We start from the raw sequence: 10,704 nt of genomic DNA on the forward strand, positions 1-10,704 counted from the left end.
AATCCCAGTTCATTTTCCTGGCACACGTTAGGTCCCTTGATACCAATTGTGCAACGTTTCCATGCCCTGAAGAATTCAGGCTGTTCTGGAGGCAAGGGGAGCCCTGCTCAAAAGTAGGCCATACTTTTAGTAAGTGCATTTAGCGACGGCCACCGGATCATCATCTCAGTCATAAATAATGTAAAATCTGAGCAAGGTGGATCTGGTGCTGCTCCTTATTCTGCCAAGTCGACATTTCCCAAATATATATATATATATATATATAGAGAGAGAGAGAGAGAGAGAGAGAGAGAGAGAGAGAGAGAGAGAGAGAGAGGAGAGAGAGAGAGAGAGAGAGAGAGAGAGAGAGAGAGAGAGAGAGAGAGAGAGAGAGAGAGAGAGAGAGAGAGAGAGAGAGAGAAGAGAGAGAGAGAGAGAGAGAGAGAGAGGAGAGAGAGAGAGAGAGAGAGAGAGAGAGAGAGAGAGAGAGAGCCCAGTATTGCTGCTTTTCTATTATCCTAAATTGTCCATCAATTTGGATAGGGTTTTATAGGATGTTTTCTGACCATTCAGCAAATGGACCTAGTGCCCCTCTCAGCCTCTGTACACCTCACCTCAGTTAGCACTTCTTTGATTAAAGAGTTCAATTATTTTGCTTTGTCAGTGATACCCCATCAAACAACCTCTAAACAACCTGTCGCTCCAACCTCAGCATCGCTTAGTGAGCAGCCGCAGGGCACGTTTTTTATGTGTTCGAGTTAATTTGTGTGTCTGTAACTGTGTGTGTGTGTGCGCCCGCAAGTGTGTACAACAAGGTAATATAGCTCTTCACCAGAGCCCTGAATCAGAGCGGGGGGACCCTCTACATATTACTTTACCCTCCATAGTCTCTGAGTCAAGGCCCACTCAGTCACCCTAAGCACTCCGTAGAGGGAGGTAGCATTGTAGCATCTCCTTCAGACATCAGGCAGACGGCCCGGCACATTCCCCCATCGTATTTCTGATACCTCCTCCAGGAACAAGGGAGGAGAGAGAGAGGAGATGAATGGACGAGAGCGTCCTCCTTCCATCAGAGGGGCTATTTGCCTACACGAGTGAGAGTTTATCCTGCTGACGCCGACGGAAACACTGACAGATGGGTTTAATTTCGTTAAGTGAGTTAGTGTGTAAGGGCAGAGTAGCCTGTCAGGGCTTGATCTATTGTGCACAGCAGCACTTCTGTAAACACCACAGACCTGAGTCAGAATCTCTAGCTATAGGATAGGTTCCAGACCGTCTGCAAATTAACCAATGATTGAATGCCTCGTCATCTACATTGCAGTCAGGCATCAGATTACAATATCATATCAATGCGGTTCTTGACATTTTAAACATGTATTCAGGCATTGTGAGATTTGCTGTGCACGACTGTAATATAGGTGGCCTGGAACGTGCCCACAGTGACTAAGGAAGCGAGGTGAATGTGGTTTACAAGCAAGCCAATCTGATAGAGCCCAGCAAACCAAAGTTGGTTCTTTGAAAGTTCCCGGAACATTCGTTAGGTTGTGGTAAATGTTCTCGTAACACAAAAACTGTACAGTTGTGCTGATGATTATACAATGTTTGTATAAACATTCGCCTGACATTGTAAGAACGTTCCCAGAAGACATTATCTGTTCTTTAAAAGGTTCCCAGAATTTTTCAATAGGTTGTGGGAACAGTCTTGTGGGAACATTGTGGATACATCACAAAATATATGTTCCCAAAACTCAAAAACGGTCCAGTTGTACGGATGATTATACAATGTTTTTTTTAGGGTGCAAAAAACATTCACCTGATGTTACAAGAATGTTCCCAGAACAAATGGTTCTATGCTCTTTAAAAGTTCCTAACACATTTCTTTAGGTTGTGGTAATATTGTGGGGACATGATGACATATGTTCCCAAAACACAACAACTTTCCAGTTGTGCTGATGTTTACAATGCTACTATTAGGTTGAAAAAACATTTGCCTGGTGTTGCAAGATCGTTCCCAGAACAAATGTTTTATGTTCTTTAAAAGTTCCTAAAACATTTCTTTAGGTTGTGGGAACATTGTGGGGATATGACAAGAGATAGGTTACCAAAACAGAAAATCTGTCCAGTTGTGATGACGTTCTACAATGTTTGTATCAGGGTGCACAAAACATTCCCTTAATGTTTTTAGAATGTTATTCCTATAATCCCAGAATGAAAAAAATAAGTTTTGAACAGTCCATGGAGGTTTCTTTCATGTCTTACTGTTATCTTACTGTTGAGGAAGTTAGTTGTACAACAACCCATGTAGAACCACATATGGCAATTATTTGGAATCACATGACAATTTATTCAACATTTATTATACAAACATAGTTTTACCATATTTTGTTGATAGTCACAAGTATGTTCTATAAACATGACATTACCTGGGAACCTAATGAGAACATTTGGGGAATGTTCTGTGGGGGTTGTTACAGATGTTGCGCACAACACTTTAGTGAATGTTAGGAGAACATTCTGAGGATATTTCCTTTAAAACATTTTAAAAAACTAAATGTTAAATAAAACCCTAACTAGAACTTAATGGGAATCTTAGATAATGTTCTGGGAATGCTCCCAGTTTGCTGGAAGGGGATTCATAGGTGGTGGGGTCACTGAGGCAGATTGGGTCCTTGGTCCCCGAAGGCCAATGACTAGAGGTTTACTCCATTGCGGAAATGATTTGCTCAAATCATATTGAGTCGACACACAGGACTGCTGTATTGATGTATTGCAGGTCGTGTCTGTAACCTTGATGATTTGATGAGATTCATGTCGTCAAAGCTACTAAAAGTTCTGTTCTTACATCCACGTGTTCGTCTTTTGACACTTTTCCCCCATGTAAGCCTATGACATTGACATGCTTTCTTTAATCATTTTCTGAAAAGTGTCCTGGCCTTTTGCTTAAATAAAAAAAAACATAGAAATTCACTTTGAAGGCGTAAATGCCTAAGCGTTTGTAGTAATGATGACTGCATATTTCCACTTGATGCAGACTTTAACCTAGACTTTGCTGCTGATCCAGAGGAATAGATCGGCCAATAAGTCTTCTAAGACATTACAGCGACATTGATCCTCTTCCTGCCCTTGTCTCCTATCTTTCAAGTCCACACAATAAAATCATCCATCTTGTTCCCCGTCCCTAACATAACCCATCATCATAGTGCACTTTAGACCAGACCGTAGTGCGCTATGAAGGGAATAGGTTGCTATTTGGGTCATAGCCTGGGTTTGACTCTGCTCGTAATGGGGCCTGATTAGCAGTGGGAGGACTCGATGAGGACACTTGATCCCCACTTAGCCCCTGCTGCCTCAGCACGGCCCACAGGGGATGACCGATGCTGGCTCCCTAGGAGACGAGAGGGGTGGGAGATGTGGAGAAGGCCTCAGCACAGCCCACAGGGAAATAGGACCAACGCTGGCTCCCTATGAGATGAGAGGGGAAGGAGACGTGGAGAAGGCCTCAGCACAGCCCACAGGGAAATAGGACCAATGCTGGCTACCTAAGAGATGAGAAGGGAGGGAGACGTGGAGAAGGCCTCAGCACGGCCCACAGGGAAATAGGACCAACGCTGGCTACCTAAGAGATGAGAGGGGAAGGAGACGTAGCGAAGTCCCATAGATTAAGTCATTGAGACTGAAGGCTATAGGACCAGAGAAACAACTCTAGGTCCATATCCTAACACTAAACATAGTGCACTATATAGGGCAGGGGTTCAGAGAGATAAGGGGAGATGAATAAATGAAAATAAAAATACTTTTCATATTTTTTGGAACTCAGCCGGCCATTACTACGCCAATAAATGACAACATACATCCGGACCTTTGCCACCTAGGACATTTGTGTGACCGGACCTTCTCAAATAGTAAATAGCATGAGTGAAAGTTTGGGAATCACTAAATAGGGAATAGGGTGTCAGACACAGAGGAGGACCATATGCTTGAGGTACTCCCAATCAGTAGGGATCATAACTGATCAATTGTGTTGACAGAAACAAGAAGGGGAGGAGTCTTACCATTGAGCCACAAAAATACACATTTCTTATCGTAAAAAACATCTGTACAGGGTAACATTACATTTTGTCCCCTTTACAGACTCGAAACACTAAAGACCACCAGGCTGGAAGAAAAGAGAAGCAGGAGGGTAGTTAAACCCCCGGCCGGTAGCCCTATATCACTCTCTTCAGGAGGGTACAGTAGGTAGTTAAACCCCCGGCCGGTAGCCCTATATCACTCTCTTCAGGAGGGTACAGTAGGTAGTTAAACCCCTGGCCGGTAGCCCTATATCACTCTCTTCAGGGCTGATGGAGCAGTCTTGGCTGTGTCCCAGGTGCCTCTCTCTCTCTCTCCCTCTCTCAGCAAAGTGGAGATGTAAATGAGGGCTGGGAGGGAGGGAGGGAGGAAGAGGGAAAGAAAGAGGCAGAGGTAAAGGAGTGGCTGTCAGGAGAGAGAGAGAATGTGGCTGTCAGGGCCCCCTGTGCGTGATGACTGTGGGATGAAGGCGAGGCAGGCCACTTTATTTTCTTCTCTAGGCCTTGCATCTAATCTCCTAAATGCTGCTGCTGCCTAGGCCTGGCTGTGTGTGTGTGTGTGTGTGTGTGTGTGTGTGTGTGTGTGTGTGTGTGTGTGTGTGTGTGTGTGTGTGTGTGTGTGTGTGTGTGTGTGTGTGTGTGTGTGTGTGTGTGTGTGTGTGTATGTGTGTGTGTGTGTGCGCCAGGCTGTCCCAGCTCTTACCCAGTGTTCTTTTTAACGGCTAGTTATTTAACCTTGGCAGAGTCACAAAACACTTGCCACGCCCCCAAGGCTCAGACGAGCTCACCCTCTGTCCTTCCCACTGTGTAGACAGTGTGGAACCTGGGTTGTATTCATTAGTGCATAGCGTAGCAAAACGTTTTGAAACGGGAAATGCTTTGCAACAAGAAAGATTGTTTCTTATTGGACAACTTGAGGTTCTCCCCCACCCGTTCTGGTCAGTTTTCATGCGCTTGGTGAATACGACCCTGTATAGGCATGACCTGTTGGATAGCTATGAGGTTTTTGATGCTCTTCCCTCTTCTACAGTCATTGACAAAATGTGTATATTGGACTTATGTACACTAATACATAAATAGATGCTGGTTATGGCTGAAATAACAGGCCAAAGCACAGTCCTGTAAATAAATACAAAATTCATCTTTGTTGTATACAATTTTCTCTTATAATGTGTCATATCAAATCACTTTTGACATTTGCTATAATTTGTTATTGACTTGTCTTATGTCTTTAGTTTTGTGTAGTGTAGTATGTTGTCGTACTAATAATAGAGCATATGTATTGAAACCCAAGGCAAGTTTTTGAAATGTAAATTGGGTGGGGAAATAGTCCATTGATGATATTGAAGCACTGCTTCCCTCTAGTGGTGGTTGTTAACAGCATACAGGAGTGCATTAACTAGGAAGCAAATGGAAGCAAACAGGCTGAAACAGGGAGGTACATAGAGTAAGATAGAGGTCTCTGGATGAATAAAACCCGTTTTGGCATGGACATTGCATTAAGGGATCCACTATTTTAAAGTAGTCAACTGGGTGGGACTTCCCAGAGAGGAAGATGTGAAGCGAGAGGATTTACTCTGCCCAAAATCTGTCCATGTGAGATAAGCACTTTTTTTGTATGGAGGTACAGTATATGACTTTTTATAAACACTTTTATACACAAAACACACACATTCAATGTTAAAGGTCACTTACTTTGTAGTTTAAAATGTGCAATTCAACCTTAGAGTTTGATGACAATTCTTAAAAATGTCCCCACAATATTTTCCTTTAAAAAAAGTAAAGAACAATTCATACAAAGTGATATCTACATTATCCCCAATTTTAGAAAACAGATCGATATTATAAAAGTGAAGTCACTTTGATCATGATTTAGTAAGGCAAAACAGGTATCCACGTGTATAGCTAGTTCGTTTAAACGGCCGCTGCGTACAAACTATTGAGAACAACCATTAGGCCTAAATAGTCCACACAAAGATATAGCAATATAGATATTCCAATATAGATATTCAATTAATAGCAATATAGATCTTCCAATATAGATATTCAATTAAATAAGTGATATAAAAGATGTGAGATTGGCAAAAGCAGTAGAATACAATACAGTGCATTTACAAATCCTTTTCACATTTCCTTGTGAAAAATAAACACGTTAAAAAAATTGTTTGAAAGATGTGGAGTGGCAAAAGCAAGACAGAAGTTGTGGCACTGTGATGTGAAACAAAGTGGACATTCCAGGTTGCGCTGGGCATCTCTGAAGATTGCTATATCATATACAGTACAGTGCCTTCAGAAAGTATTCACAGCCCTTGACTGTTTTCCACATTTTGTGGTGTTACAGCCTGAATTTAAAATGGAATAAATTGAGATTTTGTGTCACTGGCCTACACACAATACCCCATAATGTCAAAGCGGAATTATGTTTTTGAGCCAATAAGTATTCAACCCCTTTGTTATGGCAAGCCTAAATAAGTTCAGGAGTAAAAATGTGCTTAACAAGTCACATAATAAGTTGCATGGACTCTCACTCTGTGTACAATAATAGTGTTTAACATTATTTTTTTATGACTACCTCATCTCTGTGCCCCACACATACAATTATCTGTAAGGTCCCTCAATTGAGCAGTGAATTTCAAACTCAGATTCAACAACAAAAACCAGGGAGGTTTTCCAATGTCTCGCAAAGGGTACCTATTGGTAGATAGTTAAAAATAAAAATAAATGTAGAGATTGAATATCCCTTTGAGCATGGTGAAGTTATTAATTACAAAGACACAGGCGTCCTTCCTAACTCAGTTGCCGGAGAGGAAGGAAACCACGCAGGGATTTCACCATGAGGCCAATGGTGACTTTAAAACAGTTATAGAGTTTAATGGCAGTGATAGGAGAAAACTGAGGATGGATCAACAACATTGTAGTTACTCCACAATACTAACCTAAATGGCAGAGTGAAAAGAAGGAAGCCTGTACAGAATACAAATATTCCAAAAACATGCATCCTGTTTGCAATAAGGCACTAAAGTAAAACTGCAAAAAATGTGGCAAAGAAATTAACATTATCCCCTGAATACAAAGCATTATGTTTGTGGCAAATCCAACAACACATCACTAAGTACCACTTCATATTTTCAAGCATGGTGGTGGCTGCATCATGTTATGAGTATGCTTGTCATTGGCAAGGACTAGGGAGTTTTTTAGGATAAAAAGAAACGGAATAGAGCTAAGCACCGGCAAAATCCTAGAGGAAAGCCTGGTTCAGTCTGGACAATAACCTAAAACACAAGGCCAAATATACACTGGAGTTGCTTACCAAGACGACATCGAATGTTCCTGAGTGGCCTACTTACAGTTTTAACTTAACTTGAATATCTATGGCAAGACTTGAAAATGGCTGTCTAGCAATGATCAACAACCAACTTGACAGAACTTGAAGAATTAAAAAAATAATAATGTGCAAATATTGTACAATCCAGGTGTGCAAAGCTCTTAGAGACTTACCCAGAAAGACTCACAGCTGTAATCACTGCCAAAGGTGATTCTAACATGTATTGACTATGTAAATGAGATATCTGTATTTCATTTGCAATACATTTGAAAACATTTCTAAAAACATGTTTTCACTTAGTTATTATGGGGTATTATTGTGTGTAGACGGGTGAGAAAAATAAATGTAATCCATTTTGAATTCAGGTTGTAACACAACAAAATGTAGAATAAGTCAAGGGGTATGAATACTTTCTGAAGTCACTGTAAATGTGGTTCCTTAGACTCTAAAACACCTCCCCGGGTGTTGTAAGATCTGATCATTAGTGCAGCACGTCTGAAATAATGACGACCTGGAACGCCTCCATACTCAATCTCATTGTTTTAGGTACAAAGATTATTTGTATTGGTTTGTTTTTCTGGGGGTGGGATTTGTCTTTCCATCCCTCTCTCACTGCCAGTCCTCCCCATTCCTCCCCTCTCTCACTGCCAGTCCTCCCCATTCCTCCCCTCTCTCACTGCCAGTCCTCCCCATTCCTCCCCTCTCTCACTGCCAGTCCTCCCCATTCCTCCCCTCTCTCACTGCCACTCCTCCCCATTCCTCCCCTCTCTCACTGCCACTCCTCCCCATTCCTCCCCTCTCTCACTGCCACTCCTCCCCATTCCTCCCCTCTCTCACTGCCACTCCTCCCCATTCCTCCCCTCTCTCACTGCCACTCCTCCCCATTCCTCCCCTCTCTCACTGCCGCTCCTCCCCATTCCTCCCCTCTCTCACTGCCGCTCCTCCCCATTCCTCCCCTCTCTCACTGCCAGTCCTCCCCATTCCTCACCTCTCTCACTGCCAGTCCTCCCCATTCCTCCCCTCTCTCACTGCCAGTCCTCCCCATTCCTCCCCTCTCTCACTGCCAGTCCTCCCCATTCCTCCCCTCTCTCACTGCCAGTCCTCCCCATTCCTCCCCTCTCTCACTGCCAGTCCTCGTCCTTTTCATCTTCTGCCTCATCACTGACCTCATCCTGTTCCCCTGCTCCATTCCCACCCTCATTCCCATTCTGCATAGCCTCTGCTGCCTCCCTGGCCCTTGCCTCCCCCATCGCAATGGCCGCCCGTTCCTCCTCCTCCTCTTTGAGTTTGAGCGCGGCTTCCTTCTTCTCCCGCTCGGCGTGGCTCTTCATGTGGGCGCTGCGGCTTTTCACCTTGTAGAACACCCTGGAGGTCAAAGGTCAGATATATACATGAACAATAGAACCCAGAGAGCTATATATCTAGAGATACCTATGGCTCTGATGGAACCTACAGCCACACAGGTGACATTCCAGGTCACCTTTTTTTGCAGTCGTTCTGTGCATCTCAGAAGATTGCTATAGCATATTAATGTGGTTACTGAGACGTAAACTCTTCTCCAGGTGTTGTAAGATCTAATTATCTGTGCAGTGCGACTGCAACAAAGACAACCTGAAACGCCACCAATGGCGATTGTCTCCATTGTTGCCACACCGGTCTGAGATATGTCCAGTGAACACTGGTCTCTAAAAGAGATGCCTGGTTTATAATACTCTTGGTCAATCCCTGTCTTTCCCTGTTTTCTTTCACTCAATTAAAAACTGGTGGGGAAAAGCATTAATGGTGAAATATGTTTATCTGTTTGCAGATCATATAAACATAATCTTACAGGGACAGACACACACACACTGACCTGCTACACTTCTTGCAGGGGAACACGCCCTCTGGGTCGCCGGGGGCTTTGGGGGCGCTCCACTCTTCTTCCCAGCAGACTCGGGACGAGGTTTTCTGGGTGCAGAGGGATGGGTTGGATGGGGAGGACCAACCTTGTGTACAGCATCCTGGTCCCTGTGCCCTAGCACTGCTCCTGTCTGGTGGGCCAAACATTACATAATTGTGTTAGTCTGTTATATCAGTGTTATACTGTCCTGTTGGTGAATCAGTCTGTTATACCAGTGTTGTACTGTCCTGTTGGTGAATCAGTCTGTTATACCAGTGTTGTACTGTCCTGTTGGTGAATCAGTCTGTTATACCAGTGTTGTACTGTCCTGTTGGTGAATCAGTCTGTTATACCAGTGTTGTACTGTCCTGTTGGTGAATCAGTCTGTTATACCAGTGTTGTACTGTCCTGTTGGTGAATCAGTCTGTTATACCAGTGTTGTACTGTCCTGTTGGTGAATCAGTCTGTTATACCAGTGTTGTACTGTCCTGTTGGTGAATCAGTCTGTTATACCAGTGTTGTACTGTCCTGTTGGTGAATTAGTCTGTTATACCAGTGTTGTACTGTCCTGTTGGTGAATCAGTCTGTTATACCAGTGTTGTACTGTCCTGTTGGTGAATCAGTCTGTTATACCAGTGTTGTACTGTCCTGTTGGTGAATCAGTCTGTTATACCAGTGTTGTACTGTCCTGTTGGTGAATCAGTCTGTTATACCAGTGTTGTACTGTCCTGTTGGTGAATCAGTCTGTTATACCAGTGTTGTACTGTCCTGTTGGTGAATCAGTCTGTTATACCAGTGTTGTACTGTCCTGTTGGTGAATCATTGGTCAAAGGACATATGATAGCAAGTATACATAGATACCGCTATGGGATGGATTAAAAAATGGTACAATGAGGTTTAACAATCATTTTTTAAATGTAATTTCAAGTGAAAATTAGCACTTACATTGTCGTGAGCCTGTAGTGTCTGAGTAACCCTCGACTGGTTGCCATCTTGACCTCGGTCACATGACCTTTCCCACTTCCTGTCAACTTCTTCTTTCTGACTTGTTTTCGATCCCTGAGAGCTCTGTGAATAAGAGACAAATAACACAATAAGTGGTCATCTTAATAAAAGTAATGTTAATATATTTTTTTACGTACTCATGAATGATTTGTTTCATAATATTTGTTTTCATTAACTAAAGACTTACCTTGACATCCCCTACTGCCTCTGTGTGTTTCTCTGCTGGGGACTCTGGAGGTCCGTAGGTAAGGGTTCCACTGCGACTGACCTTCACCTGTTTCTTATGCATGTAGTAAAACTCCACACATTGTGCCACTGTCTTTGTCTGCACCTGTATACGGAAAGACAAAACACACACACAAAGTTATTCATTACACTCTTCCTCTCCCCTCATTCCTGTACACACACACACAAATACAGACACAGTTATTAAAAGGTTATTGACTTCT

The 10,704-nt window shown here is 43.0% G+C and overlaps 1 pseudogene across 1 annotated transcript in view; it reads right to left on the reverse strand.

Annotated features, from left to right (window-relative positions):
* Positions 1-8,386: 8,386 nt before the first annotated feature.
* LOC311108095 overlaps positions 8,387-10,704 on the reverse strand; it is a 10,924-nt pseudogene continuing 8,606 nt past the window's right edge. The window contains exons 7-10 of the transcript XR_014615891.1: positions 10,443-10,586; positions 10,196-10,318; positions 9,224-9,401; positions 8,387-8,736 (exon numbers count right to left, since the gene is read on the reverse strand). The product of XR_014615891.1 is annotated as an uncharacterized misc_RNA (transcript). The remainder of the gene's footprint in view (positions 8,737-9,223; positions 9,402-10,195; positions 10,319-10,442; positions 10,587-10,704) is intronic.

Source organism: Coregonus lavaretus (genome assembly GCF_964263955.1).
Source record: "Coregonus lavaretus genome assembly, chromosome: 33".
NCBI classification, from domain to species: domain Eukaryota; kingdom Metazoa; phylum Chordata; class Actinopteri; order Salmoniformes; family Salmonidae; genus Coregonus; species Coregonus lavaretus.